Source organism: Phocoena sinus, chromosome 8 (assembly GCF_008692025.1).
Source record: "Phocoena sinus isolate mPhoSin1 chromosome 8, mPhoSin1.pri, whole genome shotgun sequence".
Lineage (NCBI taxonomy): Eukaryota > Metazoa > Chordata > Mammalia > Artiodactyla > Phocoenidae > Phocoena > Phocoena sinus.
The window spans coordinates 14702862-14721603 of record NC_045770.1 but is presented as its reverse complement, the minus strand read 5'-3'; the positions used below and the strand labels follow the sequence as shown (position 1 = coordinate 14721603).

At 48.9% G+C, this 18742-nt stretch overlaps 1 protein-coding gene across 2 annotated transcripts in view; it reads right to left on the bottom strand.

Moving 5' to 3' along the window:
- DSCAML1 (DS cell adhesion molecule like 1) overlaps positions 1-18742 on the bottom strand; it is a 346911-nt gene that overhangs the window by 304569 nt on the left and 23600 nt on the right. The gene's annotated exons all lie outside the window — the stretch shown is intronic.

Sequence of the window (18742 nt, the reverse complement as noted above, 5' to 3'; positions counted from 1 at the left end):
GGCAGCCCTTCATTAAATCTGACACCAGGGAATTAATTCAACTCACTGCCGTCACTCTGTCTCCATCACCCTTTCCCCTCAACAGCCATTGCTCCTTGATCTTCCCCACCTTCATGTCGAAAGTTCTCCTTGAGAAGGGAAGCTTCCCCTGACTGTCACCTGAGCTATGACTATATTGAGGGCCAGGGCCCAGATCCAGAGGGGGTGGATGGGTGGAGGGGGGTGGATGGATCAACATACACACACCTTCCTAGAAAGTAGGTGAAGGAAGGACCACGGGCCATGATGGATCCTTCTCCGCTACCGGCAGAAGAAACAAGGATTTGAAGGCTGACAGTGACAGCTCACCGGCTCACCTCCTTTTAGCTATTCTTGAAACAGTGACTTTATAATTAAAGTCCATTTGGGAGGAGTCACGTGGAGATGGAGGGGGAAGAAGAAGAGAAGGGGTGGCAGGGAAGCTACCTGGGCCACTCCACCCTGTCATGGCACTTCCTTGCCCATGGAAAATCACAGGTTCCAAACTGACGCCCCTCCTCTACCTACAGGTACCTTCCTTCCTACCCACTACGTTCCCCACGGTCTCCTCCCGACTCCACAGGTGGGTGACCCATGTGAAGAGCTCCCTCAGCCCTAGATGAGTCGGCGTGGGACCTGGGGCAGGCAGATCCCCACCACCATCCATGGGAACCAGTCACCTCCATTGTAGACAACCTCCTCCTTTTGCCCCAATATGCCATATCAATCATCTCTTTTTCTACTCATGTTGAGAAGTGAAAACAGTTGGGAAGCACTGCCCTAGGGCTCCAGTCTCCAAGATCTGTCAGTCCAAGGAAACAATGCCTCCAAAGCCTTCCAGTGGCTTCTATTGTAAGTCACTAGACAGCACTTGAGTTTAATTCCTCTTTCTCTATGGAGCCCCAAATGATTTGTCCAGGGCTAGTAAGGAAAAATACAACACTCATAAGACCAGGGAGAGGGAATGTAGATTATGTGATGCTAATTTATGACAGAAAAGAGATTTAAGGAAGGACTGCCCTAAAAGGAGGCAGATCCCCCAGGGAAATATTAGCAGCTGGCCTGGGCTCCTGGTTGAGGCAGGTATAGCCGATGAAATAACACTAGTAAAGTAATAACTCCCATCAGCATCCCCATTGTGTAGATGAGGAAGTTCCCAGAGGTAAGTAATTGCCCAAGGTGAGACCCAGCTGAGACCCAGTCCCAGTCAGTCTCCTGCTTCCTCCGGCTTGCTCTCTCTCCCCTACATCAGAGCTTCACACCTTTGGAGGACTCCCACTTGCTCAGGAATGCCAACCAGACAAAGTCGCCTCTTGACTATAAGCAAACTGCAGAGTCAAGTCAGAAATGCAACATGGGCCACGTTAAAGAGTTCTTGGTTTTGTGTTTTAACCTTCTTAAGAAATTCTGACATTTCCTTTTCATTGAGTCACAAAATCAGATTATAAACTTCTCCCCACCCAGGGTGGGGTAGGGGGACTCCAAGTGTTGGGGCTGAAACTATCAAAACAAAGGAGCACCTGGCCGCAGACCTTCGCCCACCCATCATAAAGGTGAGATGTCACACCAGTACCCGTCTCACAGAAACCACAGCCGCTGGTGTGTCTGGAGTCTCTGTTACGCCCTTCGGGAAAGGCCCTTTGTCCTGGGGGCAGGAGTGCCCTGCTCTTTGGTGAAGCATCAGAGGAGGGAAGGAGAAGGAAGCAAGCCCTCACAGGTTTTCTCACTATTAAAGGTATTAACATATGTCAACGTCAACACACTCCCTGAAATTGTGTGAAAGATCCCAGTGACCCTCTGAATCCTCCCTGTTAGAAGGTTAATTTGGGAAGTTGAAAAGGGAAAAGTGGTTCTGGGCTCCTCTCAGAGATGGGACTGGCAGCCACCCAATGGACCCTTGGGGATGACTTTCTGTGGTCCCTGTCACCCGGCCACCCAAAAGCTCACAGAAGGTCTGCAAAATACATGCGGGCCTATGTGAGGGTGGGACTTCTGTGAAAATCAGGAAGGAGGTTGAGGCCACATTTGGTCAGCAGCAGGACAGAGATAAAGCATCCCTGAAACACAGAGCGAAGAACAAGGATTCGGAAGAGTTGGGAAGCAGGAGTCAGGGAGAGCTATGAGACCATAAACCTTCCCGAAACTTGCAGACATCTTGGGAAGGACATGGGACTTTCCCGAGGATGTGGAATTAAAATTAGAGGCAACTTTTATAGCTTTTAGGAGGCAGGGACCATCCTATTCTATAGGATATCTGGGTTATAGAATAATATTCTTATGTTCGAAATGAGGAAGTTGAGAGATTTAGGTAAAGGGCCCAGGACTACTGAGAGCCAGGAAGCTCAGAAGCAGCCAGCTCCACGAGGTGGATGATGAGAAAGCAGATCCCAGGCTGCACTGGTGGAAACAGCATGTTCCAACCAAGGAGGGGGCGAGGGTGTCATGGAACCCTCTGTTCCTACCATCTGTGGTGCGGGGCATCCACTCTAAACCTGGGTTTTGAGAAAGACATTGAGAAACTGGAGTATGACCAGAGGTGGCACCCAGGATGAGATGAGATCATACAAGGGCCTGCTGCAGAAACAGGTTGTGTGAGACAGGAGGATGGGACACTGGGAGGGGCGGGGGGTGCAGGAGAGGACGGTGGCTGTCCTCAGTTTCAGAGGGTGCCACGGAGAAACAAGGAAACTATGTAATTCTGTGGAAGTTTGGGGGGGGGGGGGCAGGGGATTGGGTGAAGACCTAAGGGATGAATTTCAGGAAAGCAGATTTTAGCCCAACATAAGAAGGAACTTCATAAAGGAGGAACTTCCTAAATTAGGAAGAGCAGCAGCTACTTTGCAAGGTACCTACACTTAAATATGGCTTTTCAAAACCCCTTCATATTCAATCTCCTCAAAACATACTCACAGAATGTAGAAAACTATAAAAGAAAAACCAGAAATCACTCCTGATCTCACCACCCAGAAAGAACCATAGCAATCACTAATAACTCTGAAGTAGGTCAGGATAGCCATCTATGATATATGTGTGAATGTGTGTGTGTATTTTTTAGCCAATTGGGATCCTACCATACGTATATGATGTAGTTTCCGCTTAACATCATATTATGATCTTTTTTCAAGTAACTGAAAATGTGTTAGACTATTTCATTTCTATTATGGTATCATAAATTATTTCATCATTCTCCTATTACTGGATATGTAGGATTTTGTTTCCACTGTTGTAAATAACATTGCAGCTAACAGAAATCTTTACTGCCATCTTTGGTCACTTTTTAAGGATAGAGCCCAAAGGACATGGACATTTACGGCTTCAGCTACCTACTACCAAACTGCTTCCCAAAAAGGCTGTCCCGGTGTCTCTTTGTATCAGCAAAGCCTGGCCAACTCTTCCCATGCTTGCCAACATCACCTCAAGGTGATGCACTCATCACCTAACAGAGCGCTCACCCTAAAAAGAGCGCTCATCCGTTTTCAGATGAGATTTGAGACCTCACTTTTCAGGAACACGGCTGTCATCTGCCTGCTTATGATAAACACGCTACAGACTCTGGCCTGCGCACACACCCTGATACACACGCTAGTGTGTTCTTTGAAAACGCTGGCAATCCTTCCATACCTTGGAGAGTCTCAACCCAAATCCACCCTGTTGAGGATGACAGCCGCCCTCATCCTACAGCGGGATGCTTCTAGAGGCCTGGGTCTTAGGCCCAGTCAAGGTCACAAAGGGCATCTATATAATGAGCAGGGGATGGGGTTCCACGTCTTTCAAGGCCCCCTCCAGCCCTGAAAAACCAATTCTACCATCTTCGTGTACCACCTGGGAACTTGGGTATGTAAGAGGGTTGGGGAAACAGAGGAAGAGCAGGACAGGGGAAATCAGGGTTTCAGGGCAAATTGGAATAGAACTAGGTGTTCTAGAAGGCAGCATGTGATGATCCTTGCCCGCCCGCCCTCCGCCCAGCACACCCTGTGCTCTCCAGGCCGCAGGAGCACCGGGAGATCACTTTTCTCTCTCAGGTTTCCCTGTTGGCTCTGACCTGGGCTCCCAGCCTCCTCTTGTAATTTGAGCTGGAATTGGGAGTAAACTTCTCAAAGGAGGTAATTATCTGGGCATCTCCCCCCACCCCCCAGTCACCTGTCCCTATCCAGCTGGCCTCTGACACTGACTGACTGCCCCTCAGGGCAGAAGGACAGGTGGATGGCTGCCAGGATGCTCCTTGGTTCCCAGCTTCGGAAATCACAGAGCAAAGGGGCCTCGTAGCCCTATGAGTACTCCCCGTACTCTTAATTTTTAGTGGCCTCACGCTGGGTCTTCAGACTCTCATTAAACTGGGAGACAGATGACAGTGGGATCCCGAGGCAGATACACCTCTCCTCCTCTTATATTTACACTATTTTCACCGTTGTTATTTAATAGCTGCCGAGCACCAAGCCTGCCCAAGGTGGCCCTGGCAGAGGCAGCAGAAACTAGGGCATAGCTGAGATGCACGCTGTGTACTCGCCCCTCCCCGGCCCCACGACCACAGACGCCCAGCCCCCCGACAATCAGCCCCCAAATCTTACTTTCACCTCCAACCTCCTCTCTCCGCTCTCAGTCCCCCAGCCCTAGAATGTCACAGAGGGACCTAGCCCGCGACCTCACCCCTCTCCTGACATTTTGCATATGGTATGGATATGGGTACTTTTCTAATGAAATATAGCATGCCTATAGAAAAAGGAAAAAAATAATATGAAAATATCCATGTTTACTTTGACTGTATTTTCTTCTGATCTGTTTTAGAAGAAACATTAAAAAAAAAATAAGACATTCTGAAGACAGTTATATTGCCCTCCATGAGCCCACTGTCTCCTTCCTCAGACGTAAGCACTTCCACAAATATGGTGTTTATCATTCTCTTGCATGTTTTGATACTTTTGCTACATGTGTATGTACCCAGAAACAACACAGGATACTGTTCTGCATGTTTTCAAACTTTATGCAAATGGTACCGTAATGTACGCATCCTTCAGCAATGTGCTTTTTCCACTCAACATGTTTCAGTGACATGTCCAGGTTGATTTGTAAAGCTCTGGTTCATGCATTTCCTCTGCAGTATAGTATTTCATTGTAGGAATGTAACAGATTTAATTTATCCATATTGGTTTCTGTTCTTTTGCTATCACAAACACTGCTGCCATGACAATTCCTGTCTCGCACCTGTGCAAGAGTTTCTTTAAGGATTATACCTGCTGGAGCTCTTTTCTTAACATGTGTGTCTCCCCAGCAGGACACAGACCTGTCACCGTGTCCCCAGTGTCCAGCATGATGGAGGGCACGTGGAGCCCGGGAGGATTTGTTAAACTGAAGGGGTCTATGGATCATCCGTTTCAGCCCTTTCACTTACATATGAGGAAACTGACATCCAGAGAAAGGGCATAAAACCATTTTGTGAGTCAGCTGGAACAGGAAACCCCAGGCCCCTTCTCCACCTTTCTAGCCTGATCCTTACCAGGCTCTGGGGGAGCTGGTGACTATTAGACAAATGATCCAAAGGAGAGAGGGAAGAGGCAGAGACCAGAATGATGCCCAAAGGGGTCACACCTGGACACCCAGCCTCCAGAGTGGGGTTTCACACCTGGACACGCCCCCTCCAGATGAGGCCGCCTCAGATCTGCATACCCAGGCCCCAGATTGAAGCCTGCCTTTTCTGTTCTCCCTTCCTCCTCCTAACCCAGTCCAGTGGAACAGCCTAGAACAGGAAACCAGGAGACCCAGATGGCATGGTCAAGAGATGAAGCGTGGGCTCTGGTGCCTGATGGCTTGGAATGGAGTCCCCACTCTACTTGTTACTAGCTGCATGGCCTTAGGTGACTTACCTCACCTCTATGTTCCTCATTTCCTTCATCTTTAAAATGCGGATGGGATGATAATTCTACCTACCTTATCATGATATTGGGAGGACTAAACAAGTTGGCTTGTATAACGCAATTTGAATAGTGTCTGGCACGTGGCAGATGCTATGTGGTTTTTTTTTTAATTGAAGTATAGTTGATTTACAATATTGTATTAGTTTCAGGTGTACAGAAAAGTGATTCAGTTCTATATCATCTATATATAAATATTTTCAGATTCTTTTCCATTATAGGTTATTACAAGATGCCGAATATTGTTCCCTATGTTATACATCTGTATACATAGGGAACATCTGTATGTTATACAGATACATCTGTAATGTTATACAGATATATATCTGTTATACAGATAAGCCTTGTTGCTTATCTATTTGACGTTTAGCAGTTTGTGTCTGTTAATCCCATACGCCCAATTTATCCTCCCTTCAGTAACCTTAAGTTCATTTTCTATGTCTGTGAGTCTATTTCTGTTTTGTTTATAGATTCATTTGTATTATTTTTTAGATTCCACATAAAAATGATATCATATTTGTCTTTCTCTGTTGGACTTACTCCATTTAATATGATAATCTCTAGGTCCATCCATGTTGCTGCAAATGGCATTATTTCATTCTTTTTTTATGGCTGAGTAATTCCATTTTGCGTGTGTGTGTGTGTGTGTGTGTGTGTAATACACACACATTCATCTTAAACCAGTCCTCACTTGACGGGCATTTGGGTTGTTTCCATGTTTTGGCCAGTGCTGCTATGATCATTGGGGTGCATTTACCTTTTTGAATTAGACTTTTGTCTGCATACATGCACAGGAGTGGGATTGCTGGATCATACGGTATCTTTATTTTTAGTTTTTTAAGGAACCTTCATACTGTTCTCCATAGTGGCAAGGCAGGTACTATGTGTTTTATTATTACCTCCCCCTCCCCCAATTCCATACAAGTCAGTGCAGCGTCAATGCCCTCTGCACAGCGTGGCTTCCCCTGCCACTCTGACTCTGCTACCTGGCCAGAGAAAGGTACTTCTCTGAGCCTCAGTTTCCTCATTTGAAAGAAGGGCTGACACCACCTGTCACAAGAATGAAATGAGATCAAACAACACAAAAGGGCCTTGATGAGGTACACTCCTGAAACAGACCTGGAATAGTGGTCTCGTGGTTTTATTTGTCTAGTCATCTAACTGCTGGTGGAGCCAAGTATTTTCCCATTCTTCATGGGCCACAGACCGTGAGGAAACAGAAAAGGTATTCTGTCTTTAAAACATGAGGTCACAGCTGTGGCAGTGCCTGGCACAGTGTCAGTCCAGTGGCTGAATAAATGCTGGCCCGCAGTGCTCCCTACTTCTGTTCTGAAGGGAAATTAGAGAGGCAGCAGAGTAAGGTCACTGAACCTCTCTGAGCCTCTGTTTGCCCATCTGTAAATGGGGATAACTGTTTCACACAGAATTGTTACAGGAGTCAAAGTGTCCTGTAAACTCTGAAAGCACAATACAGATCTACTCACTAATATTATAAAGAGACTGTCGAGCTTGCCTTAGATCTCCGTACTGCTTAAACTGCGTGATGCTGCGGGGCCTTTCTCCCCACAGGCCTCCCTGGCAATCCTGCGTTCACCTTGCCAGTGCCCTGACTTATGGGACAGCCCCCTGGAGAGCAGACAGGAGAGAAAGAGGGAGTGTGGGGTGCAGGACAGAGGTTGCCTGCAGCCCACCGGCCTGAAGGAGGCCCAGGGATCATTCTTAGGAAATCCAAGGGTTGACTTGGGTTCCAGGAGGCTGAGCGGGGATGATCGCCATGTTTCTGGGAACATCCTTAATCACTGAAGACCAACTCCCAAAAGTCCTTCCAGAACACTCCTTACTCAGAATCTTCAGTGGCTCCCCACTGCCCTTCAATTACACGTGCTCAATGCAGCTTAAACCACACCCCACCCTTAGATGGATCCCAAGCTGCAGCCATACCTGGCTTTTCTCCCCGAAGAGCACAGCCTTTGTTCTCAGTGCTCCCAGATTTCATCCCCGTGGCCTCCTGTAAGCAGAACAGGGTTCTGCAACCCAGTTGCTCACCAGATGCACCCAGGGGGCTTTCACAAATACAGATGCCCGGGTCTAACCCCAGGGATCCTTACTTAATTGTTTGGGGTGGGGTCTGGTCATTGGTGTTTTTTTTTAAAAAGCTCCCCAGGTGGTTCTAAAGTTGTGAGCTGACAGGTCTAGAACGGTCTCCCCTGCAGGAGCCCCGCCTGCCAAAACAACCATCCTCCAGGACCCATGGGAAATGCCACCTTACACGGTGTCTGCGCTCATCACAGAAGACGGGGCTCCTGCCTCTGAGCCCCGAGAGGCTGTGTGTTTCCTCATCACACGCTGCCTCATGTTGGGATCACCCGTGTCCCAAGTTCATCCTACCTGTCAGACAGCAAGTGCCCTGAAGATAAGCAGATCATTCCCCACATCCTCCATGCTTCTGTTTACCCTTTTTGAACCGAATTGGCCTCACTAAATAGTGATCCATCCAAAACTGTCCATGAAATTCAGAACACGTGGGCCACCCACATTCCGACCCAGAAGACGAAGAGGGAACGAGCAGTTGTCCTCTTTGCTCAGGAGAAAAGGCCCAGACCTGAACACTCACCCAGACACACTTCTGACCTAGGTGCTCCCGTGGCTATGCTGTTTCCCATGGACAGAGGGCCAAGGTGTCTGCCCCGGTCTCCACTCCGGGGTGTTTCTGAGGGTCTAGATCCTAGGTGAATCTCTCACCCCTCTCCACAGGCAAAGAAGGGTGAGGGTGAGTATACATGTTTGTGTCTTCAGTATGTACAAGTTACACCATGCATGTTATTCATATACATACGCACATATGTATTATAATTAAAATGAGTTTCTTTGGTGTGCGGGAAGAGGAACTTCTCCAAATCCCTTGAGATCCTCAAGCAAAGACCCTTGGGAATCACTGTCTAATAACAGCACCCTGCACGCAGGAAGTGCTCAAAAAACATTTGCTAGATTAAATAATGAACTGAAAATTCAACCAACTGACTGTTGCTTATGCCAACACAGCCATCTAGAGAGATTCAGGGGATGAAGCCAACCTAAGACATGGCATTGCCAGGAACAGCCTCATGGAGTTTGTGTCTCTTCCTGCAACCCATCAGGCTTCACACAACTGCTTGCCTCAGCCTATGTCAGGAACAGCAGGCTCTGGAATATTCCAGATACAAGCCCTTTCCTTTTCTGTGTCCCATTCTGAAGGGCAGTCCAAGAGCCCACCGGACCACCACACAGAGGACAAAGGTCACCCGATGCCTGGCTGCCCAATGCCACTCACTGTCATAGGCTTCTGTCTCCCGCTCTGTCGTCTGCTTCCCAGCTGACGGTCCAGATTCTGGCAGATTCCAGGTCCCTAAAGATATGCTCTGACCTTGAAATGGAGCGGGGCGGGGGGGGTCTCCATGTGTGAGAGGAAAACACTCCCAGTTTCCAGGAAGCCTCTGAGCCCCACTGCCCTCTGTACTGGAAGACAGAGGGCTGTTCCTGGTTCCAACTGGCTTTGCATTCCACTGCAAAAGGCAGGCTCGGCAGCCCCGAAAGACACATGCCGAAACTCCTGAGAACTCTGCACACAGCAAGATGACAGGTAGACTACAAAAACCAAGATTATAATGTTAGGGAATGGGCTTCAGCCATGCAGGGTAACACGAAGGACTTACCCTGCCTCTGACCCAGTATGAGAGCTGTCTCCTAGTTTTCCTAACCTGTGCCCTTCGCCCTGAAGGCCAAGTGACCTCCAGGGTAATAAGAGCCAAGCCCATCCCCCTGTATATTTATCCCTGGATGCTCACCCCCTATATACTCACACCTAGATGCTCACTCCTATACACTCACTCCATGATGTTCACCCCTAGATGCTCACCCTGGATGCTCACCCCTGGATGCCCACCCCTGGAATCTCACTCCTCACAGAGAGACCTTCCAGGTCTCAAGAAGAAGACGACTAATCCTGGGCAGTTAATCATGTGTCTGCTCAGAACTAGGAAAAATTGAAAACCTACAGATAGAGAAAGGATCTATATGTAGAAAGTAGATCTATATAGAAAAATATAAACAATGCATAAAAAACATTTTCCCTGTAGAGAAAAAGTACATCATTTCTATTCCTCTCATGTGAGGAAACTGAAGCTCAGAGAGGTTAAAGGACTTAACCAAGGTCACATGGCAAGGAAGGAGGAAGACAGGATTTCAGCCCAAGTATCTCTGAGGCCAGAGTCCACACCCTTTCAGCTTTGCTACACAGCTTCCCTCCACCGAAAAGGGGCTGCAGGTAGGTGCTGCTGATGTGGGGCATCACAGGAGCAAATGAAGACTTTATTCTAGCAGCCCCAGAACCACATCCTTCCCTTCATTTAAGTCCATCTCATTTACAACCTAATCCAAGGGTCAGTCCCCTTCCTGGTTAAACATTCCTCCAGGTACTCAACAATCATTGTCTGAGCACCTACTATGTGCTGGCACAGTGAGGCTCGGGGCATGATGAACACCAGCTCCCCTCCCAACACGACCGCCATCCAGCTCTGGCCTCTGCTCTGCCGGGTCCCACATGGTTCCAGCTTTTGCGGCGAAGCCTCACTGATACGCAACAGAGTTCAAAATCATAGGCTTGGCAGGAAGTGCCATCTATACATAGCTCTACCACTCTGTAAGCACCGTTGGCTTCTTCTGAATAAATGCTACCCTACGTTCAATGCCAGAATCCGGCGAGCAATACTGCATGTTTGTAACGAGATTGAGAACGAAAGGCAAGATTGATTCTGATGTGAGCACCAGCAAAGCAAATGGGTTTTTGAAAACCCTATAATTTCCCTGCAACCCTTGACTTCGCTAAACACACATTTTTAGACTACAGCACAGTTAGGTAGGCATTAAACAAAAATGAGGTAGTCTAATGATGATTTATGTGTAGGATAACCTTCTATAAAGAATTCTGCTCTGATATCAGAGTAACTTACAGAGGTGCCAACTTTACGAAACAATGCCGCTTGTTCTGTGTCCACTGCCACGGTGAGATCCCAGGGCAGAGTGTTCGCCTGCAATTGTCTTAAATCTCCTGAAATTCACCCAGTGGGTGCTCTGGAAATGCATCACCTGCCATGAACTAAACGGAAAAGCAAAACATGACACATACATACGCCTCCAGAGGCACCTGTGAACACAGACATTTCTGCTTGACTGAGGAGCCGCGGCTGATAGCTCTGGAACCAACCAACTGGCAAGCGAATGCAGAGCAGCCCGCCCACCGGGAGACTGGCAGGGGTGCTGAGGAGCTGTGGGTACGTGCTCCAGGTGAGGCCTCAAGAGCTCCTGGATGCAAGCATCAAACCGGAGATCTGGTACCCACCTCCCTGGCTGTGTAAACTTGGGAGGGCCCTTCAGCTCCCCCAAGCCTTGGTTTCCCTGCCTGTTAAGTGAAGTTAAGAATGTGTCACCCTCAGATGGGGTTGGAAGGGTTCAGTAAGATGCTGCCTGTGAACCTGCTTTATAAACCGGAGAGCACTATATAAGTGAAAGATGACACAGGCATCAGGGCACAGCTGCGAGGTGGCCCAGGTCACCTCTAAGAGCTGAAATCAAACCGCCCTGGGCTCAGATCCTGCCACACCACATGGCCTTGGGCAGGTGACCAGCTTCTCTGCCTCAGGCTCCTCTTCTGCAAAATGGAGATAATAAGACCACCTAGTACGTAGCGCACTTATGAAGATGAAATGAAAGGACTTGTGAAAAGCACTTACCACATAAGAGCTCAATAACTGATCACTTATTTTCTTACCATTATTATCACTATGATTATCTTTTCAATTTAGGCCATCTGACTTAGGAGAGAATTCCTTTGCTGCTTCTGAACACTTCCTTGTAATCTCTAACCTGCAAAGCACGTGTTAAGGCATTAGAAGGTGGGATTTTTCTCTCTGCCCTCAAGATGAGGCTCCCTTCCCCGTCAAATCAAACAATAAGCAAATACTACCAGCAACGTTAAGGGCCAGCTGCCTTTTCCTCTCTACAACTGCCTTGATGAGAGAAATAGTAATTGTCATGAGTACCTGGGACAGCCCTCATGCCGGAGTCACTAAAGTACTTTACAAAGAAACAGCTTGGGTTTTAGGGACAGAAGCTCTGTGTCCAAGCACAGGCTCTGCCACTGAGAAGCTGTGTGCCCTGGAGCAAATTGCTTGGCCTCCCTGAATCTCACTTCTTTTTTTTTTTTTTTGCGGCCTCTCACTGTTGTGGCCTCTCCCGTTGCGGAGCACAGGCTCCAGACGCGCAGGCTCAGCGGCCATGGCTCACGGGCCCAGCCGCTCCGCGGCATGTGGGATGTGGGATCCTCCCGGACCGGGGCACAAACCCGCGTCCCCTGCATCGGCAGGCGGACTCTCAACCACTGCGCCACCAGGGAAGCCCCCTGAATCTCACTTCTTTACACCTAAGGATGGGGGTAGCACGCCTCCCTCACAGGGTTGAGAAGAATTCAATGGGATGACTTCCAGGTGCCTGTCACAGGGCCCTGAATACATGTATGTCTTATTACGTATTTATCTGCTTTTTTGACTTTTCTTCTAAATGCGCAAGCCCTTGAACCTCACTGTGTCGTCGGTTTTCTCATCTGTAAAATGCGGGAGGGAATGGGGGTTCCTGTGAGGAGCCAACGAGGTTGCCTCTTTTTTTTTTTTTCTAGAACTAGACAGAACCTTTATGAATTAAATGTCCTGGCATCCTTTCCAGACTTCTCTCTCACCACTTCTACTTATCCTCCAGCCAGGTCACTCCATCCTCCCCTTTCCTGCTTGCCTTTCCCCGTGCTGTTACCTCACCCAACGTGCTATTTCTGCTCCAAGGCCCCCCTCCCCTTCCTGAGCCTTGCTGGGCTGCCATCATCAGAAAGAATCCCAGCCTCCTGGGTATCTCTTCTTGGGAAGATACTATAACCCCTAGATAGGAGCTGCTGAAGGGAAGAAACAGGTCATAGTCAAGTTTAATTCCTCTGCAAGGCATGAGACTCTGCCTAGCACCTATTTGTTAAATTGCCTTGAGCACATCATTTATTTCATATTAGCACACTGACCATCCCAGCCCATTTTCTCCATGCCCCTAAGGAGTCAAGAGCTGAGATCCCCAATTTTGCATCTAAACTACAAAGTGTCACAGGAGGACCCCACAGAAGTGGTCTCTGTCAAGGTAGCTCTGAAGCAGCTCGGTGTAATGGAGACCAAGGACCACCAAGTCTAGATCTTGCAATGCCACCAATCTTCCACGTGACCTTAGGCAGTCTTCCTTCCTGCCTGCCACAGGGCAGTCCAGCAGGGGGAAAAGAGACTGTCATTTCATCACCATCATTAATCATCTTTTCTGAGCACTGGAGGGGAAAGGGGTCTGAATGAAATACAGTTCCTGCTCTTGATGATTAGACATTCTCATAGTGGGAATAACACAGATTTTACGATATTACAGGACAAAATATGATTAGTGTCTTCAGCAAGGAACTGATAAATTTTGGAGGGAGCTCAGAAAAGGATCCCCTGGAAGGAGGTTAATCTGGGTGATTTTTAAATCCATTTTTAGCAGAAATTGGGAAAGACATCATGGGGGGAGAAAAGGGGGTATTTGAACCAGACTTTAAAAGATGGGAAGGTTTTAAACAAAGAAGGAAAGATGTCCAGTAGTAAAAAAAAAAAAAAAAAAAAAAAAAACGCCACGAGTAGTTCAGATACTGTGCCCTGAGGATGAGCAGGAGAGAAGGAAGAAGGGGCACAAGAGGGCATTGGTCTGGGCCTGAGTTTCTTTATCAGTAAATGAAGAGGCTGGACCACGTGACCTCCAAGGCCCTTCTAGCTCCGACAATCAGTGACTCCATTCATCTGTAGCCTACATGTGTCCAACTGGTTTCCGAGCACCACCTGGGCTCTCTCTCATCTGTGCCATCCCCTGTCCAAGTTGGTGGAGACTCATGGGATCAAAGTAGCTTTAATAGCAGCCGGAGCAAAATGCAATTAATACGTTGACCCTGCGTTCCAAAGCAAACCAAGATCCTATCTGATTGCTTACTGTGCTGGAATTATCATCCTTGCCCGTCAGAGCTGACAACATGAATGGAATCCTAAATTCCCAGATCAGACCACCTTTGTGTCTCCCACTGGGCCCAAGACGGAGCCAGTGCCCAAGAAAACCTCCTTGTTAGAATGACTGCCCACTGATCTTTCAGCTGGAGAGCTGTTGACCTTCAGAAAAGCCAAAGCCTCTGGTCACGGCACACAGAGGAGGCCAGGGCTGGTGACATGTTTCTGTCCCCAGGCAAGTGCAGGAGACAGGGACACGCCCTCCTCTGATGTTGGAATAGTCCGTTCTTAATAAGGAGCCTGCTCTGGAGAGGCAGCGGGGAATAGTGCAAGCTGGAGGACCCCAGCTCAAACCCAAGCCACCGATTAGCTGTGTGGTCTTGGCTAATTTGCTTAACTTCCCTGGGCTTCCCTGTCTTCATTTATAAAAACTGGAAAAACAAACAAACAAAAAACTATCTTAAAGGGTTATTGTGAGGATTAGAGATAATATATGTAGAATGCCTAACACAAAAGAGGTCTTAGTACATGATAAATATTATTATTAATCTTGTTATTATTATTATAACAGGTGCTATGAGGGCCCTGGGGATAAAGAGATGCAAAAGATGGAGTTGTACACCCTCCTGCAGCAGACAGACAGAAACAACAGCCTCTAACGTGAGACACAGTGAAGGAAGTGCTCCAGGAATGGAACCAGAGGACCGATAGATCTGCTGCAGGCTTATGTAAAACTTCGTGGAGGGGCACACACGTGAACCAAGTTTAAAGGACAAAAGAGGAGTACAGTATCAATAAGGAAAAGGGGATCAGTGCAGACCAGGCAGAGGAGACGCAAGACCAAATGCAAAGAGGTACGAAGACCCATGAACAATTTGGAACCCTAGGGACAATTAGCGCGACGTGGGTGATGGGTGGCGGGCTCACTGCCTTCCCACCTATGGTCCGGGAGCACTGCCCACTTTTCTGAAAAGACCCCTCTGGCCAGTTTCTCCTTGCTCCTGCTTCTCCCCTCCCCAACACAGAGTGTCCCGAGTGCACTCCCAACCTGGCCAAGGCAGGATGACAACCCAGCAGTCCAGAGCCCCATCCACTTAGACAAGGGAGCTGCTCCAGGCTTGCCTTCCACAGCACCGGCAGATACATCTGGCCCACATCTGAGCAGTGTCCAAAACTCCCCACTGGGGCCCAGACAGCCAGTCAGGATGCTGGGGAAGAGCATGCTGGGAAATTCCCACAAGGAGCCTGCATCAATATAATCAGGTCTGGTGGAAATTAAAAGCTATTAGGAACAGAGCCGGATTTATCTTTATATCCAATAACATGCATTGTAATGGTGATCATGCAGATGGGAAATTAAACCACATCCCGGCTTCACTGGAGGCCTTAATTTTAATTTATGTCTATGCACAGCCCTTTGCCCTATTACCCCCCATCCCACTCGCTCTGGAGAGCCAGTTTACCTCCAGACCAGGTCTCCCGGGAGAGAAGTAAGGGGTAGGAGTCTGTCAGCTCATAGGTGAGAGGCTCTGTGCTTTTACACACACATCTCTGAATAGCCTGATGGGAGGAAGTTGATCAGCTTGGGGGGCAGGCAGTAGGTGGCTCTGAGAAAGGTAGCACTTTGGGCTGTCTGTCCAGCCTCTACCTACCCTGCGAAAAGCACAGCCCAAAAGCAGCTCAGAGTTTCAGCGGAGGCTTCAGCCTGCCCTCCCAGTGTGGACAGCTGGGAAGGCCAACCCGTGAGCCAATACCCAACTCATGGAGCTTGCTTAGGCCCCAAACCTCTAAGTCCTTCCACACCCCTCGGAGAGGCAGACCATTCACAGGGGCCTGCAGCCACCCCGTTGCACCCCTCCTCCCAGGGCACCCACCCTCCCCAAAGAGGTGTCTCCCGGGCCCTGATTGGCCCACGTCAGCCTCCGTTCGTCCTCCTGCTCTCTCGCACCTGCTCCCGCTGGCCCTGTGGTTGACGGAGGATCTGAGCCCAGCCAGCCCAGAGATCAAAGTCAACACTGTTCTCCCCACTCCAGAAGCTGCCCCTGAGGAGTCAGAGGGAAGTTACTCAGGCTCCTAAGTGCTTCCTGAACCTCAAGGTGGCCTCAGCATTAAATCTGCCCCCACTGTGAGAAGCTGCCATCCAACATCCCAGCCAAAACACACACGCACACACACACACGGGGCAGTGTGGTATGGAGAGCAGAGAATCCTATTTTTATGAAAAGAATCAATAAACGATTTGCATCTTCCAACATTAAAGCCTGGAGCAGGTAGACCCAAGTTCTGGCCCTTCATCTTTAGAGCCTGGAGGATGCAAAACTCCACTCCCTCTGGTTCTCATGAATTCCTCCGGGAGGGTGTTCGTTGGATTCACGTGCTCTAGAAAGTCCATCCCTGGATCTAAAACGTAGATGTAGAGGGATCTAGAATGATTTTGGTTGGGGCTGGAGGGCTGGGCAGGGGAGGAAAATTCTCCAAGGCTAAAGGAAAGGAGGAGGTTCTACAGGCAACGTGTAACAGAGCCCTGCAGACTAGCGGCCAGCCCACTTCCCTGATAATTATGTCCTTCGGAGCCACCAGCCCAGGCTTGACATCAAAGACAGCCCAGAAGCACCAACTACAAGCACCAACTACAGTGAGTCTGGCGGAAGCTCACTGCCTCCACACGGGAGCCAGGTTAATCTTCGCCTCTCCTGTCTGAGCTGAGCGTCTAACTACCCCACACCCACTGCACCCAGCCTTATCCCAATGCCTCCCATATTCTTTCAGAACTCCCCTGATCATCCATCATGCACCCACTGAACACTTGGTGAGCATTTGTCCTGGGGGTGCAAGGCGGTGCGTCAGGAGCCTAGGGATGTGTGCCCTAAAGGTGCCACCCTTGGGAAACTCAGTCTAGTGGGGGACACAGACTCTGTTACGCAGAAATACATACACCTAAACAGGAATCGGCAATACAGAGAGGAGAACGCTCTTATCCCCGCAAGAATCATCATCATAGCTCCAGCCCATCCTCAGTGTGTGGCAGGCAGTGTTTGAAACATGTTGGGGCCTCTCCCGTTGCGGAGCACAGGCTCCGGACACGCAGGCTCAGCGGCCATGGCTCACGGGCCCAGCCGCTCCGCGGCATGTGGGATCTTCCCGGACCGGGACATGAACCCGTGTCCCCTGCATCGGCAGGCGGACTCTCAACCACTGTGCCACCAGGGAAGTCCTTGTTTCATTTTTACTTGAACCCAATGAAGTAGGCCAATCATTACCCCTATTTTATTATCACTGGGGAAACTGAGGCACCAAGGAGGTAAAAGACTTGCCCAGAGGAGTGAGTTTCAAGCCCAGGCAGTCTGATCCTAGATTCTGGGCTCGTAATCACTACACTTGACTTAGTTCTTCCCTACAAACCAGCATTGACTTTTTCGCTTTCCTGAGGCCAAGGCTCTCCTTGCCTGGAGCACACAGCCTCCCTTGTACTCAGAGTGACACTTCATAGGATACATTTGTGCAGGTCCTGGGAGGTGGTCCTGCGCGGGAGTTCAGGACATAGGCAGAAAGAACAGACCTGGGTCTAGTCCTGCCCTCTGTGTGATAACATGTGTGACCCAGAAGTCCCTTTACTTTTTTGAGCCTCAGTTTCCTCTTCAGTAAAGTGGAAGGGGAAAAAAATACACTTATGGACTTTTTTGTGAGGATAAAATGAGGTCACATATGAAAGTTTCTTAGCCCAGCGCCTGGCATAGAGGAAACACTCAAAAATTTATTATTATTTTCTTAATGAGTATAACTCTTGGTCCATAAACTCAGGCGTATAAGAAATATCACATGTCTTTATGTTCTTTACATCACCTTCCATGTGACTCTGTTGGAGAGACAGGACGTTCAGTCCCCATCATTGTTGGTGCATTCCCCAGGAACGTGCCAAGGTCCAGGGTCTCTCTGGTCCTCACCAGCCCGTTGTCCCTGCCTGCATGATCACTCTGGGTCTTGGGCTGTGCACCTCACGCCTCATTTGGACACAAGAACCCAGGCCTCAGTCCCAGACCCCAGGGAGCCGCACACAGCCACCCCTCTGAGGTCCGACCGCTTCCTCCCGCCATACCCCCTGAGCTGCCTACAGCACCACCCTGCCTCTGGCATCCGATGGTCTGTCTGTGCACTGCCCTCAGAGGCTCTCCTACCCGGGCAGAACACCCAACCTAACCTTTCCTGTTTGCTCACAAAAGGCAGGAAGAGCAGGTGTCTTCAAGTAGCTTCTGATTCCTGTCCAACTACAAGCTCTGAGACCAGGAGATATAATGGCCTGGCCATTGGCTAGGGACTGAGAGAAGGAAAAAGTTCCAAGAGCAAAACACAAATCAATGTTTCAAAAAGAGTATCCTGCCACGTTGGCTGTCAAGGTGCTGAAGCATTAGTTTGTCTCCTATAGCTCTACCTTGGAACCACTCAAGGAGATTTAAAACAGCTAGTGCCCAGGTACTACTGCTAAAGATGCTGATTTGGGGTTGGGCCCAAGCACTGGTGTTTTTCAAAGAGCTCCCCAGGGGTTCAATTGTGTAGCAGGATTAAGAATCCCAGCTTTATAGGTTTCATGCATAGAAGTCTGTCTTCTCCAACTAACCTGAAGACCTTGAGCAACTAGAACCATTTCGTATGCCCAGCAATGGGCCATCAATGCTGGGAGGCACTCAGGGAGCATCTGGTCAAGTGCCTCCATTTTACAGAAAGGAAAAC